Source organism: Lissotriton helveticus, chromosome 11, assembly GCF_964261635.1.
Source record: "Lissotriton helveticus chromosome 11, aLisHel1.1, whole genome shotgun sequence".
Taxonomy (NCBI): Eukaryota; Metazoa; Chordata; class Amphibia; order Caudata; family Salamandridae; genus Lissotriton; species Lissotriton helveticus.
This window is the reverse complement of record NC_136072.1, coordinates 710,725,359-710,737,850: the sequence shown is the minus strand read 5'-3', so window position 1 is coordinate 710,737,850 and position 12,492 is coordinate 710,725,359. Positions and strand designations below refer to the sequence as shown.

The 12,492-nt window shown below is 44.0% G+C and overlaps 19 non-coding genes across 19 annotated transcripts; all 19 read right to left on the bottom strand.

The window, feature by feature from the left end:
* Positions 1-229: 229 nt before the first annotated feature.
* Positions 230-311, bottom strand: TRNAS-UGA (transfer RNA serine (anticodon UGA)). Its single transcript has one exon. It is a non-coding gene; the product is annotated as a tRNA-Ser (tRNA).
* Positions 312-852: 541 nt separating this feature from the next.
* Positions 853-934, bottom strand: TRNAS-UGA (transfer RNA serine (anticodon UGA)). The gene has a single exon. It is a non-coding gene; the product is annotated as a tRNA-Ser (tRNA).
* A 540-nt stretch (positions 935-1,474) lies between these two features.
* TRNAS-UGA (transfer RNA serine (anticodon UGA)) lies at positions 1,475-1,556 on the bottom strand. The gene has a single exon. It is a non-coding gene; the product is annotated as a tRNA-Ser (tRNA).
* A 542-nt stretch (positions 1,557-2,098) lies between these two features.
* Positions 2,099-2,179, bottom strand: TRNAS-CGA (transfer RNA serine (anticodon CGA)). Its single transcript has one exon. It is a non-coding gene; the product is annotated as a tRNA-Ser (tRNA).
* Positions 2,180-2,722: 543 nt separating this feature from the next.
* TRNAS-CGA (transfer RNA serine (anticodon CGA)) lies at positions 2,723-2,803 on the bottom strand. Its single transcript has one exon. It is a non-coding gene; the product is annotated as a tRNA-Ser (tRNA).
* A 543-nt stretch (positions 2,804-3,346) lies between these two features.
* Positions 3,347-3,428, bottom strand: TRNAS-UGA (transfer RNA serine (anticodon UGA)). Its single transcript has one exon. It is a non-coding gene; the product is annotated as a tRNA-Ser (tRNA).
* A 539-nt stretch (positions 3,429-3,967) lies between these two features.
* On the bottom strand, positions 3,968-4,049 carry TRNAS-UGA (transfer RNA serine (anticodon UGA)). Its single transcript has one exon. It is a non-coding gene; the product is annotated as a tRNA-Ser (tRNA).
* A 543-nt stretch (positions 4,050-4,592) lies between these two features.
* On the bottom strand, positions 4,593-4,674 carry TRNAL-UAA (transfer RNA leucine (anticodon UAA)). The gene has a single exon. It is a non-coding gene; the product is annotated as a tRNA-Leu (tRNA).
* Positions 4,675-5,213: 539 nt separating this feature from the next.
* TRNAT-CGU (transfer RNA threonine (anticodon CGU)) lies at positions 5,214-5,295 on the bottom strand. Its single transcript has one exon. It is a non-coding gene; the product is annotated as a tRNA-Thr (tRNA).
* A 542-nt stretch (positions 5,296-5,837) lies between these two features.
* On the bottom strand, positions 5,838-5,919 carry TRNAS-CGA (transfer RNA serine (anticodon CGA)). The gene has a single exon. It is a non-coding gene; the product is annotated as a tRNA-Ser (tRNA).
* A 543-nt stretch (positions 5,920-6,462) lies between these two features.
* Positions 6,463-6,544, bottom strand: TRNAS-CGA (transfer RNA serine (anticodon CGA)). The gene has a single exon. It is a non-coding gene; the product is annotated as a tRNA-Ser (tRNA).
* A 543-nt stretch (positions 6,545-7,087) lies between these two features.
* Positions 7,088-7,169, bottom strand: TRNAS-UGA (transfer RNA serine (anticodon UGA)). The gene has a single exon. It is a non-coding gene; the product is annotated as a tRNA-Ser (tRNA).
* Positions 7,170-7,710: 541 nt separating this feature from the next.
* On the bottom strand, positions 7,711-7,792 carry TRNAS-UGA (transfer RNA serine (anticodon UGA)). Its single transcript has one exon. It is a non-coding gene; the product is annotated as a tRNA-Ser (tRNA).
* Positions 7,793-8,332: 540 nt separating this feature from the next.
* On the bottom strand, positions 8,333-8,414 carry TRNAS-UGA (transfer RNA serine (anticodon UGA)). Its single transcript has one exon. It is a non-coding gene; the product is annotated as a tRNA-Ser (tRNA).
* A 543-nt stretch (positions 8,415-8,957) lies between these two features.
* TRNAS-CGA (transfer RNA serine (anticodon CGA)) lies at positions 8,958-9,038 on the bottom strand. Its single transcript has one exon. It is a non-coding gene; the product is annotated as a tRNA-Ser (tRNA).
* A 543-nt stretch (positions 9,039-9,581) lies between these two features.
* Positions 9,582-9,663, bottom strand: TRNAS-UGA (transfer RNA serine (anticodon UGA)). Its single transcript has one exon. It is a non-coding gene; the product is annotated as a tRNA-Ser (tRNA).
* Positions 9,664-10,200: 537 nt separating this feature from the next.
* TRNAS-UGA (transfer RNA serine (anticodon UGA)) lies at positions 10,201-10,282 on the bottom strand. Its single transcript has one exon. It is a non-coding gene; the product is annotated as a tRNA-Ser (tRNA).
* Positions 10,283-10,825: 543 nt separating this feature from the next.
* TRNAL-UAA (transfer RNA leucine (anticodon UAA)) lies at positions 10,826-10,907 on the bottom strand. The gene has a single exon. It is a non-coding gene; the product is annotated as a tRNA-Leu (tRNA).
* A 540-nt stretch (positions 10,908-11,447) lies between these two features.
* On the bottom strand, positions 11,448-11,529 carry TRNAS-UGA (transfer RNA serine (anticodon UGA)). The gene has a single exon. It is a non-coding gene; the product is annotated as a tRNA-Ser (tRNA).
* Positions 11,530-12,492: the final 963 nt, after the last annotated feature.

Genomic DNA, 12,492 nt, shown 5'->3' with positions numbered 1-12,492 from the left:
ATAAAAAAATTACTCTTTTTGTGACTCGTCAAGATCAAGCAGGACAGGTCCAGACTACGAACCCTTCCGAACCACCTGCTATATAAAACACTTCCTGAGTGTTGAAATTGTCTTACTGTTTACATTTAGTTTGAATTTTTGCTGTTTAACACTGTGACTTGATGAGGATTGACTAACGAGAAGTGAACATTTCCTACAAACCAAATGGTGTTCATGCAAAATTGCACGACGCTGCAAGCAGGATTTGAACCTGCATGGTGAAACCCCATTGGATTTCAAGTCCAACACCTTAACCACACGGCCATCGCAGCTCCATGGGTATGATGTCACTGTTGTCGTATATGAGCCATGCGCTGCTCACGTCAGACCGAGGCCTAAAAAATAAAGTAACTGAAGGACGGGGCAGGTACCAGCAGTGCTCTGTTGCCCTCACTTATTTCGCTTGCTTTCATACAATTAATAAAAAGAGCAACACGTATCACTCAAAGTGAGTGACAGGGCACAGATGAGCGGTAATCAATCACTGCACATTTCTGCCCTCTTTTCCCTATATTATGGCGGTGGGAATGGGCCCTTAAGTGTACTCAGAAAGAGTCCAAAAGCCTAAACAAGACACGCTACATAAAAAATTACTCTTTTCGTGACTCGTCTAGATCAGGCAGAACAGGTCCAGACTACGAACCCTTCCAAGCCACCTGTCTTCTAAAACACTTCCTGGGTGTGGAAATTGTCTCAATATTTACATCTAGTTTTTGGTTTTGCCGTTTAACTCTGTGACTTGATGAGCATTGCATAACAAGAAGTGAACATTTACTTAACTAAACCAAATGGTATTCAAGCAAAATCTCATGACGCTGCAAGCAGGATTCGAACCTACGTTGGGAAACCCCATTGGATTTCAAGACCAATGCCTTAACCACTCGGCCATTGCAGCTGCATGAGTATGATGTCACTCTTGTCCTATACGAGCCATGCACTGCTCACGTCAGGCCGAGACCTAAAAATGAAAGTTACGGAAGAACAGGGCACGTACCAGCAGTGCCCTGTCTCCCTCACTTATTTCGCATGCTTTGATACAATTAATAAAAATAGCAACACGCATCACTCAAAGTGAGTGACAGGGCACAGATGAGCGGTAATCAATCACTGCACATTTCTACCCTCTTTTCCCTATATTACGGTGCTGTGAATGGGCCTTTAAGAGTACTCAGAAAGAGTCCAAAAGCCTAAACAAGACACGCTACATAAAAAAATTACTCTTTTTGGGACTCGTCAAGATCAGGCAGGACAGGTCCAGACTACGAACCCTTCCGAACCACCTGCTCTCTAAAAACTTCCTGAGTGTTGAAATTGTCTTAATGTTTACATTTAGTTTGAGTTTTTGATGTTTAACTCTGTGACTTGATGAGGATTGATTAACGAGAAGTGAACATTTCCTTAACAAACCAAATGGTGTTCATGCAAAATCGCACGATGCTGCGAGCAGGATTCGAACCTGGGCAGGGAAACCCCATCGGATTTCAGGTCCAACGCCTTAACCACTCTGCCGTCGCAGCTCCACGAGTATGATGTCACTGTTGTCGTGTACGAGCCATGCGCTGCTCACGTCAGACCGAGACCTAAAAAATAAAGTAACGGAAGGACGGGCAGGTACCAGCAGTGCTCTGTTGCCATCACTTATTTCGCTTGCTTTCATACAATTAATAAAAATAGCAACACATATCACTCAAAGTGAGTGTCAGGGCACAGATGAGCAGTAATCAATCACTGCGCATTTCTACCCTCTTTTCCCTAAATTACTGCGCTGGGACCGGGACCTCAAGTGTACTCAGAAAGAGTCCAAAAGCCTAAACAAGACACTCTACATAAAAAAAATTACTCTTTTCGTGACTCGTCAAGATCAGGCAGGACAGGTCCAGACTACGAACCCTTCCGAACCACCTGCTCTCTAAAACACTTCCTGAGTGTTGAAATTGTCTTAATGTTTACATTTAGTTTGAGTTTTTGCTGATTAACTCTGTGACTTGATGAGGATTGCGTAACGAGAAGAGAAACATTTCCTTAACAAACCAAATGGTGTTCATGCAAAATCGCACGACGCTGCAAGCAGGATTCGGACCTGCGCAGGGAAACCCCATTGACTTCGAGTCCAACGCCTTAACCACTCGGCCATCGCAGCTGCGTGAGTATGATGTCACTGTTGTCGTATACGAGCCATGCGCGGCTCACATCAGGCCGAGACCTTAAAAATTAAAGTAATGGAAGGACGGGGCACATACCAGCAGTGCCCTGTCTCCCTCACTTATTTCGCATGCTTTCATTCAATTAATAAAAATAGCAACACGCATCACTCAAAGTGAGTGACAAGACACAGATGAGCAGTAATCAATCACTGCATATTTCTGCCCTCTTTTCCCTATATTATGGCGCTGGGAATGGGCCCTTAAGTGTACTCAGAAAGAGTCCAAAAGCCTAAACAAGACACGCTACATAAAATAATTACTCTTTTCGTGAATCCTCAATATCAGGCAGGACAGGTCCAGACTACGAACTCTTCCGAGCCACCTGCTCTCTAAAACACTTCCTGAGTGTTGAAATTGTCCTAATGTTTACATCTAGTTTGAGTTTTTGCTGTTTAACTCTGTGATTTGATGAGGATTGACTAACGAGAAGTGAAAATTTCCTTAACAAAACCAAATGGTGTTCATGCCAAATCGCACAACGCTGCAAGCAGGATTCGGACCTGCGCAGGGAAACCCCATTGATTTCGAGTCCAACGCCTTAACCACTCGGCCATCACAGCTCCACGAGTATGATGTCACTATTGTCGTATACGAGCCATGCGCTGCTCACGTCAGGCCGAGATCTAAAAATTAAAGTAACGGAAGGACGTGGCAGGTACCAGCAGTGCCCTGTTGCCCTCACTTATTTCACATGCTTTCATACAATTAATAAAAATAGCAACACGTATCACTCAAAGTGAGTGACAGGGCACAGATGAGCGGTAATCAATCACTGCGCATTTCTACCCTCTTCTCCCTATATTACGGCGGTGGCAACGGGCCCTTAAGTGTACTCAGAAAGAGTCCAAAAGCCTAAAGAAGACACGCTTCATAAAAAAAATTACTCTTTTCCTGACTTGTCTAGATCAGGCAGGACAGGTCCAGACTACAAACCCTTCCTAGCCACCTGCTCTCTAATACACTTCCTGGGTGTAGAAATTGTCTCAATCTTTACATCTAGTTTGAGTTTTTGCCGTTTAACTCTGTGACTTGATGAGGATTGCATAACGAGAAATGAACATTTACTTAACTAAACCAAATGGTGTTCATGCAAAATCTCATGACGCTGCAAGCAGGATTCGAACCTAAGCGGGGAAACCCCATTGGATTTCAAGTCCAACGCCTTAACTACTCGGCCATCACAGCTGCATGAGTATGACGTCACTGTTGTCGTATACGAGCCATGCGCTGCTCACATCAGGCCGAGACCTAAAAATGAAAGTAACAGAAGGTCGGGGCACGTACCAGCAGTGCCCTGTCTCCCTCACTTATTTCGCATGCTTTCATACAATTAATAAAAATAGCAACACGCATCACTCAAAGTGAGTGACAGGGCACAGATGAGAGGTAATCAATCACTGCACATTCCTACCCTCTTTTCCCTATATTACGGTGCTGGGAATGGGCCCTTAAGAGTACTCAGAAAGAGTCCAAATGCCTAAACAAGACACGTTACATAAAAAAATTACTCTTTTTGTGACTCGTCAAGATCAAGCAGGACAGGTCCAGACTACGAACCCTTCCGAACCACCTGCTATATAAAACACTTCCTGAGTGTTGAAATTGTCTTACTGTTTACATTTAGTTTGAATTTTTGCTGTTTAACACTGTGACTTGATGAGGATTGACTAACGAGAAGTGAACATTTCCTACAAACCAAATGGTGTTCATGCAAAATTGCACGACGCTGCAAGCAGGATTTGAACCTGCATGGTGAAACCCCATTGGATTTCAAGTCCAACACCTTAACCACACGGCCATCGCAGCTCCATGGGTATGATGTCACTGTTGTCGTATATGAGCCATGCGCTGCTCACGTCAGACCGAGGCCTAAAAAATAAAGTAACTGAAGGACGGGGCAGGTACCAGCAGTGCTCTGTTGCCCTCACTTATTTCGCTTGCTTTCATACAATTAATAAAAAGAGCAACACGTATCACTCAAAGTGAGTGACAGGGCACAGATGAGCGGTAATCAATCACTGCGCATTTCTACCCTCTTTTCCCTATATTATGGCGGTGGCAATGGGCCCTTCAGTGTACTCAGAAAGAGTCCAAAAGCCTAAACAAGACATGCTTCATAAAAAAAATTACTATTTTCCTGACTTGTCTAGATCAGGCAGGACAGGTCCAGACTACGAACCCTTCCGAGCCACCTGCTCTCTAAAACACTTCCTGGGTGTGGAAATTGTCTCAATGTTTACATCTAGTTTTTGTTTTCACCGTTTAACTCTGTGACTTGATGTGGATTGCATAACAAGAAGTGAACATTTATTTAACTAAACCAAATAATATTCATGCAAAATCTCATGACGCTGCAAGCAGGATTCGAACCTACGCAGGGAAACCCCATTGGATTTTAAGTTCATCGCCTTAACCACTCGGCCATTGCAGCTGCATGAGTATGATGTCACTGTTGTCGTATACGAGCCATGCGCTGCTCGAGTCAGACCGAGACCTAAAACATAAAGCAACGGACGGACGGGGCAGGTACCAGCAGTGCCCTGTTGCCCTCACTTATTTCACATGCTTTGATACAATTAATAAAAATAGCAACACGCATCACTCAAAGTGAGTGACAGGGCACAGATGAGCGGTAATCAATCACTGCACATTTCTACCCTCTTTTCCCTATATTACGGCACTGGGAATGGCCCTTAAGAGTACTCAGAAAGAGTCCAAAGCCTAAACAAGACACGCTACATGAAATAATTACTCTTTTTGTGACTCGTCAAGATCAGGCAGGACAGGTCCAGAGTACGAACCCTTCCGGACCACCTGCTCTCTAAAACACTTCCTGAGTGTTGAAATTGTCTTAATGTTTACATTTAGTTTGAATTTTTGCTGTTTAACTCTGTGACTTGATGAGGATTGACTAACGAGAAGTGAACATTTCCTTAACAAAGCAAATGGTGTTCATGCAAAATCACACGTCACTGCAAGCAGGATTCGAACCGGCGCAGGGAAACCCCATTGGATAACGAGTCCAACGCCTTAACCACTCAGCCATCGCAGCTCCATGAGTACGATGTCACTGTTGTCGTATATGAGCCATGCGCTGCTCACGTCAGAACGAGAACTAAAAAATAAAGTAACGGAAGGACGGGGCAGGTACCAGCAGTGCCCTGTTGCCCTCACTTATTTCACATGCTTTCATACAATTAATAAAAATAGCAACACGTATCACTCGAAGTGAGTGACAGAGCACAGATGAGCAGTAATCAATCACTGCGCATTTCTACCCTCTTTTCCCTATATTACGGCGCTGGGACCGGGCCCTCAAGTGTACTCAGAACGAGTCCAAAAGCCTAAACAAGACACTCTACATAAAAAATATTACGCTTTTCGTGATTCGTCAAGATCAGGCAGCACAGGTCCAGACTACGAACCCTTCCAACCCACCTGCTCTATAAAACACTTCCTGAGTGTTGAAATTGTCTTAATGTTTACATTTAGTTTGAGTTTGTGCTGTTTAACTCTGTGACTTGATGAGGATTGCGTAACGAGAAGTGAACAATTCCTTAACAAACCAAATGGTGTTCATGCAAAATTGGACGACGCTGCAAGCAGGATTCCAACCTGCACAGGGAAACCCCATTGAATTTCGAGTCCAACGCCTTAACCACTCGGCCATCACAGATCCATGAGTATGAATTCACTGTTGTCGTATATGAGCCATGCGCTGCTCACGTCAGGCCGAGACCTAAAAAATAAAGTAACATAAGGACTGGGCAGGAACCAGCAGTGCCCTATTGCCCTCACTTATTTCACATGCTTTCATACAATTAATAAAAATAGGAACATATATCACTCAAAGTGAGTGACAGGGCACAGATGAGCAGTAATCAATCACTGCGCATTTCTACCCTCTTTTCCCTATATTACGGCGCTGGCAAAGGGCCCTTAAGTGTACTCAGAAAGAGTCCAAAAGCCTAAACAAGACACGCTTAATAAAAAAAAATTACTCTTTTCCTGACTTGTCTAGATCAGGCAGGACAGGTCTAGAGTACGATCCCTTCCGAGCCACCTACGCTCTAAAACACTTCCTGGGTGTAGAAATCGTCTCAATGTTTCCATCTAGTTTGAGTTTTTGCCATTTAACTCTGTGACTTGATGAGCATTGCGTAACGAGAAGTGAACATTTCCTTAACAAACCAAATGGTGTTCATGCAAAATTGGATGACGCTGGTAGCAGGATTCGAACCTGCGCAGGTAAACCCCTTTAAATTTCGAGTCCAACGCCTTTACCACTCGACCATCGCAGCTTCATGTGTATGATGTCACTGTTGTCGTAAATGAGCCATGCGCTGCTCACGTCAGGCCGATACCTAAAAAATAAAGTAACATGAGGACGGGGCAGGAACCAGCAGTGCCCTGTTGCCCTCACTTATTTCACATGCTTTCATACAATTAATAAAAATAGCAACACGTATCACTCAAAGTGAGTGACAGGGCACAGATGAGCGGTAATCAATCACTGCGCATTTCTACCCTCTTCTCCCTATATTACGGCGGTGGCAACGGGCCCTTAAGTGTACTCAGAAAGAGTCCAAAAGCCTAAAGAAGACACGCTTCATAAAAAAAATTACTCTTTTCCTGACTTGTCTAGATCAGGCAGGACAGGTCCAGACTACAAACCCTTCCTAGCCACCTGCTCTCTAATACACTTCCTGGGTGTAGAAATTGTCTCAATGTTTACATCTAGTTTGAGTTTTTGCCGTTTAACTCTGTTACTTGAAGAGGACTGCATAACGAAAAGTGAACATTTACTTAACTAAACCAAATGGTGTTAATGCAAAATCTCAGGACGCTGTAAGCATGAATCGAACCTGCGCGGTGAAACGCCATTGGATATCAAGTCCAACACCTTACCCACTCGGCCATCGCAGCTGCATGTGTATGATGTCACCGTTGTCGTATACGAGCCATGCGCTGCTCACGTCAGGCCGAGACCTAAAAATTAAAGTAACGGAAGGACGGGGCATGTACCAGCAGTGCCCTGTCTCCCTCACTTATTTCGCATGCTTTCATACAATTAATAAAAATAGCAACACGCATCACTCAAAGTGAGTGAAAGGGCACAGATGAGCGGTAATCAATCACTGCACATTTCTGCCCTCTTTTCCCTGTATTACGGCGCTGGGAATGGGCCCTTAAGTGTACTCAGAAAGAGTCCAAAAGCCTAAACAAGACACGCTACATAAAAAATTACTCTTTTCGTGACTCGTCTAGATCAGGCAGAACAGGTCCAGACTACGAACCCTTCCAAGCCACCTGTCTTCTAAAACACTTCCTGGGTGTGGAAATTGTCTCAATATTTACATCTAGTTTTTGGTTTTGCCGTTTAACTCTGTGACTTGATGAGCATTGCATAACAAGAAGTGAACATTTACTTAACTAAACCAAATGGTATTCAAGCAAAATCTCATGACGCTGCAAGCAGGATTCGAACCTACGCTGGGAAACCCCATTGGATTTCAAGACCAATGCCTTAACCACTCGGCCATTGCAGCTGCATGAGTATGATGTCACTCTTGTCCTATACGAGCCATGCACTGCTCACGTCAGGCCGAGACCTAAAAATGAAAGTTACGGAAGAACAGGGCACGTACCAGCAGTGCCCTGTCTCCCTCACTTATTTCGCATGCTTTGATACAATTAATAAAAATAGCAACACGCATCACTCAAAGTGAGTGACAGGGCACAGATGAGCGGTAATCAATCACTGCACATTTCTACCCTCTTTTCCCTATATTACGGTGCTGTGAATGGGCCTTTAAGAGTACTCAGAAAGAGTCCAAAAGCCTAAACAAGACACGCTACATAAAAAAATTACTCTTTTTGGGACTCGTCAAGATCAGGCAGGACAGGTCCAGACTACGAACCCTTCCGAACCACCTGCTCTCTAAAAACTTCCTGAGTGTTGAAATTGTCTTAATGTTTACATTTAGTTTGAGTTTTTGATGTTTAACTCTGTGACTTGATGAGGATTGATTAACGAGAAGTGAACATTTCCTTAACAAACCAAATGGTGTTCATGCAAAATCGCACGATGCTGCGAGCAGGATTCGAACCTGGGCAGGGAAACCCCATCGGATTTCAGGTCCAACGCCTTAACCACTCTGCCGTCGCAGCTGCGTGAGTATGATGTCACTGTTGTCGTATACGAGCCATGCGCGGCTCACATCAGGCCGAGACCTTAAAAATTAAAGTAATGGAAGGACGGGGCACATACCAGCAGTGCCCTGTCTCCCTCACTTATTTCGCATGCTTTCATTCAATTAATAAAAATAGCAACACGCATCACTCAAAGTGAGTGACAAGGCACAGATGAGCACTAATCAATCACTGCATATTTCTGCCCTCTTTTCCCTATATTATGGCGCTGGGAATGGGCCCTTAAGTGTACTCAGAAAGAGTCCAAAAGCCTAAACAAGACACGCTACATAAAATAATTACTCTTTTCGTGAATCCTCAATATCAGGCAGGACAGGTCCAGACTACGAACTCTTCCGAGCCACCTGCTCTCTAAAACACTTCCTGAGTGTTGAAATTGTCCTAATGTTTACATCTAGTTTGAGTTTTTGCTGTTTAACTCTGTGATTTGATGAGGATTGACTAACGAGAAGTGAAAATTTCCTTAACAAAACCAAATGGTGTTCATGCCAAATCGCACAACGCTGCAAGCAGGATTCGGACCTGCGCAGGGAAACCCCATTGATTTCGAGTCCAACGCCTTAACCACTCGGCCATCACAGCTCCACGAGTATGATGTCACTATTGTCGTATACGAGCCATGCGCTGCTCACGTCAGGCCGAGATCTAAAAATTTAAGTAACGGAAGGACGGGGCAGGTACCAGCAGTGCCCTGTTGCCCTCACTTATTTCACATGCTTTCATACAATTAATAAAAATAGCAACACGTATCACTCAAAGTGAGTGACAGGGCACAGATGAGCGGTAATCCATCACTGCGCATTTCTACCCTCTTCTCCCTATATTACGGCGGTGGCAACGGGCCCTTAAGTATACTCAGAAAGAGTCCAAAAGCCTAAAGAAGACACGCTTCATAAAAAAAATTACTCTTTTCCTGACTTGTCTAGATCAGGCAGGACAGGTCCAGACTACAAACCCTTCCTAGCCACCTGCTCTCTAATACACTTCCTGGGTGTAGAAATTGTCTCAATCTTTACATCTAGTTTGAGTTTTTGCCGTTTAACTCTGTGACTTGATGAGGATTGCATAACGAGAAATGAACATTTACTTAACTAAACCAAATGGTGTTCATGCAAAATCTCATGACGCTGCAAGCAGGATTCGAACCTAAGCGGGGAAACCCCATTGGATTTCAAGTCCAACGCCTTAACTACTCGGCCATCACAGCTGCATGAGTATGACGTCACTGTTGTCGTATACGAGCCATGCGCTGCTCACATCAGGCCGAGACCTAAAAATTAAAGTAACAGAAGGTCGGGGCACGTACCAGCAGTGCCCTGTCTCCCTCACTTATTTCGCATGCTTTCATACAATTAATAAAAATAGCAACACGCATCACTCAAAGTGAGTGACAGGGCACAGATGAGCGGTTATCAATCACTGCACATTTCTACCCTCTTTTCCCTATATTACGGCACTGGGAATGGCCCTTAAGAGTACTCAGAAAGAGTCCAAAGCCTAAACAAGACACGCTACATGAAATAATTACTCTTTTTGTGACTCGTCAAGATCAAGCAGGACAGGTCCAGACTACGAACCCTTCCGAACCACCTGCTATATAAAACACTTCCTGAGTGTTGAAATTGTCTTACTGTTTACATTTAGTTTGAATTTTTGCTGTTTAACACTGTGACTTGATGAGGATTGACTAACGAGAAGTGAACATTTCCTACAAACCAAATGGTGTTCATGCAAAATTGCACGACGCTGCAAGCAGGATTTGAACCTGCATGGTGAAACCCCATTGGATTTCAAGTCCAACACCTTAACCACACGGCCATCGCAGCTCCATGGGTATGATGTCACTGTTGTCGTATATGAGCCATGCACTGCTCACGTCAGACCGAGGCCTAAAAAATAAAGTAACTGAAGGACGGGGCAGGTACCAGCAGTGCTCTGTTGCCCTCACTTATTTCGCTTGCTTTCATACAATTAATAAAAAGAGCAACACGTATCACTCAAAGTGAGTGACAGGGCACAGATGAGCGGTAATCAATCACTGCGCATTTCTACCCTCTTTTCCCTATATTATGGCGGTGGCAATGGGCCCTTCAGTGTACTCAGAAAGAGTCCAAAAGCCTAAACAAGACATGCTTCATAAAAAAAATTACTATTTTCCTGACTTGTCTAGATCAGGCAGGACAGGTCCAGACTACGAACCCTTCCGAGCCACCTGCTCTCTAAAACACTTCCTGGGTGTGGAAATTGTCTCAATGTTTACATCTAGTTTTTGTTTTCGCCGTTTAACTCTGTGACTTGATGTGGATTGCATAACAAGAAGTGAACATTTATTTAACTAAACCAAATAATAATCATGCAAAATCTCATGACGCTGCAAGCAGGATTCGAACCTACGCAGGGAAACCCCATTGGATTTTAAGTTCATCGCCTTAACCACTCGGCCATTGCAGCTGCATGAGTATGATGTCACTGTTGTCGTATACGAGCCATGCGCTGCTCGAGTCAGACCGAGACCTAAAAAATAAAGCAACGGACGGACGGGGCAGGTACCAGCAGTGCCCTGTTGCCCTCACTTATTTCACATGCTTTGATACAATTAATAAAAATAGCAACACGCATCACTCAAAGTGAGTGACAGGGCACAGATGAGCGGTAATCAATCACTGCACATTTCTACCCTCTTTTCCCTATATTACGGCACTGGGAATGGCCCTTAAGAGTACTCAGAAAGAGTCCAAAGCCTAAACAAGACACGCTACATGAAATAATTACTCTTTTTGTGACTCGTCAAGATCAGGCAGGACAGGTCCAGAGTACGAACCCTTCCGGACCACCTGCTCTCTAAAACACTTCCTGGGTGTGGAAATTGTCTCAATATTTACATCTAGTTTTTGTTTTTGCCGTTTAACTCTGTGACTTGATGAGGATTGCATAACAAGAAGTGAACATTTACTTAACTAAACCAAATGGTATTCATGCAAAATCTCATGATGCTGCAAACAGGATTCAAACCTACGCTGGGAAACCCCACTGGATTTCAAGTCCAACGCCTTAACCACTCGGCCATTGCAGCTGCATGAGTATGATGTCACTGTTGTCCTATACGAGCCATGCACTGCTCACGTCAGGCCGAGACCTAAAAATGAAAGTTACGGAAGAACGGGGCACGTACCAGCAGTGCCCTGTCTCCCTCACTTATTTCGCATGCTTTGATACAATTAATAAAAATAGCAACACTCATCACTGAAAGTGAGTGACAGGGCACAGATGAGCGGTAATCAATCACTGCACATTTCTACCCTCTTTTCCTATATTACGGCGCTGTGAATGGGCCCTTTAGAGTACTCAGAAAGAGTCCAAAAGCCTAAACAAGACACGCTACATAAAAAAATTACTCTTTTTGGGACTCGTCAAGATCAGGCAGGACAGGTCCAGACTACGAACCCTTCTGAACCACCTGCTCTCTAAAAACTTCCTGAGTGTTGAAATTGTCTTAATGTTTACATTTAGTTTGAGTTTTTGCTGTTTAACTCTGTGACTTGATGAGGATTGATTAACGAGAAGTGAACATTTCCTTAACAAACCAAATGGTGTTCATGCAAAATAGCACCATGCTGCAAGCAGGATTCAAACAAGCGCAGGGAAACCCCATTGGATTTCAGGTCCAACGCCTTAACCACTCTGCCGTCGCAGCTCCATGAGTATGATGTCACTGTTGTCGTACACGAGCCATGCGCTGCTCTAGTCAGACCGAGACCTAAAAAATAAAGCAACGGAAGGACGGAGCAGGTACCAGCAGGGCCCTGTTGCCCTCACTTATTTCGCATGCTTTGATACAATTAATAAAAATAGCAACACGCATCACTCAAAGTGAGTGACAGGGCACAGATGAGCGGTAATTCAATCACTGCACATTTCTACCCTCTTTTCCCTATATTACGGCGCTGGGAATGGGCCCTTAAGAGTACTCAGAAAGAGTCCAAAAGCCTAAACAAGACACTCGACATAAAAAAAATTACTCTTTTTGTGACTCGTC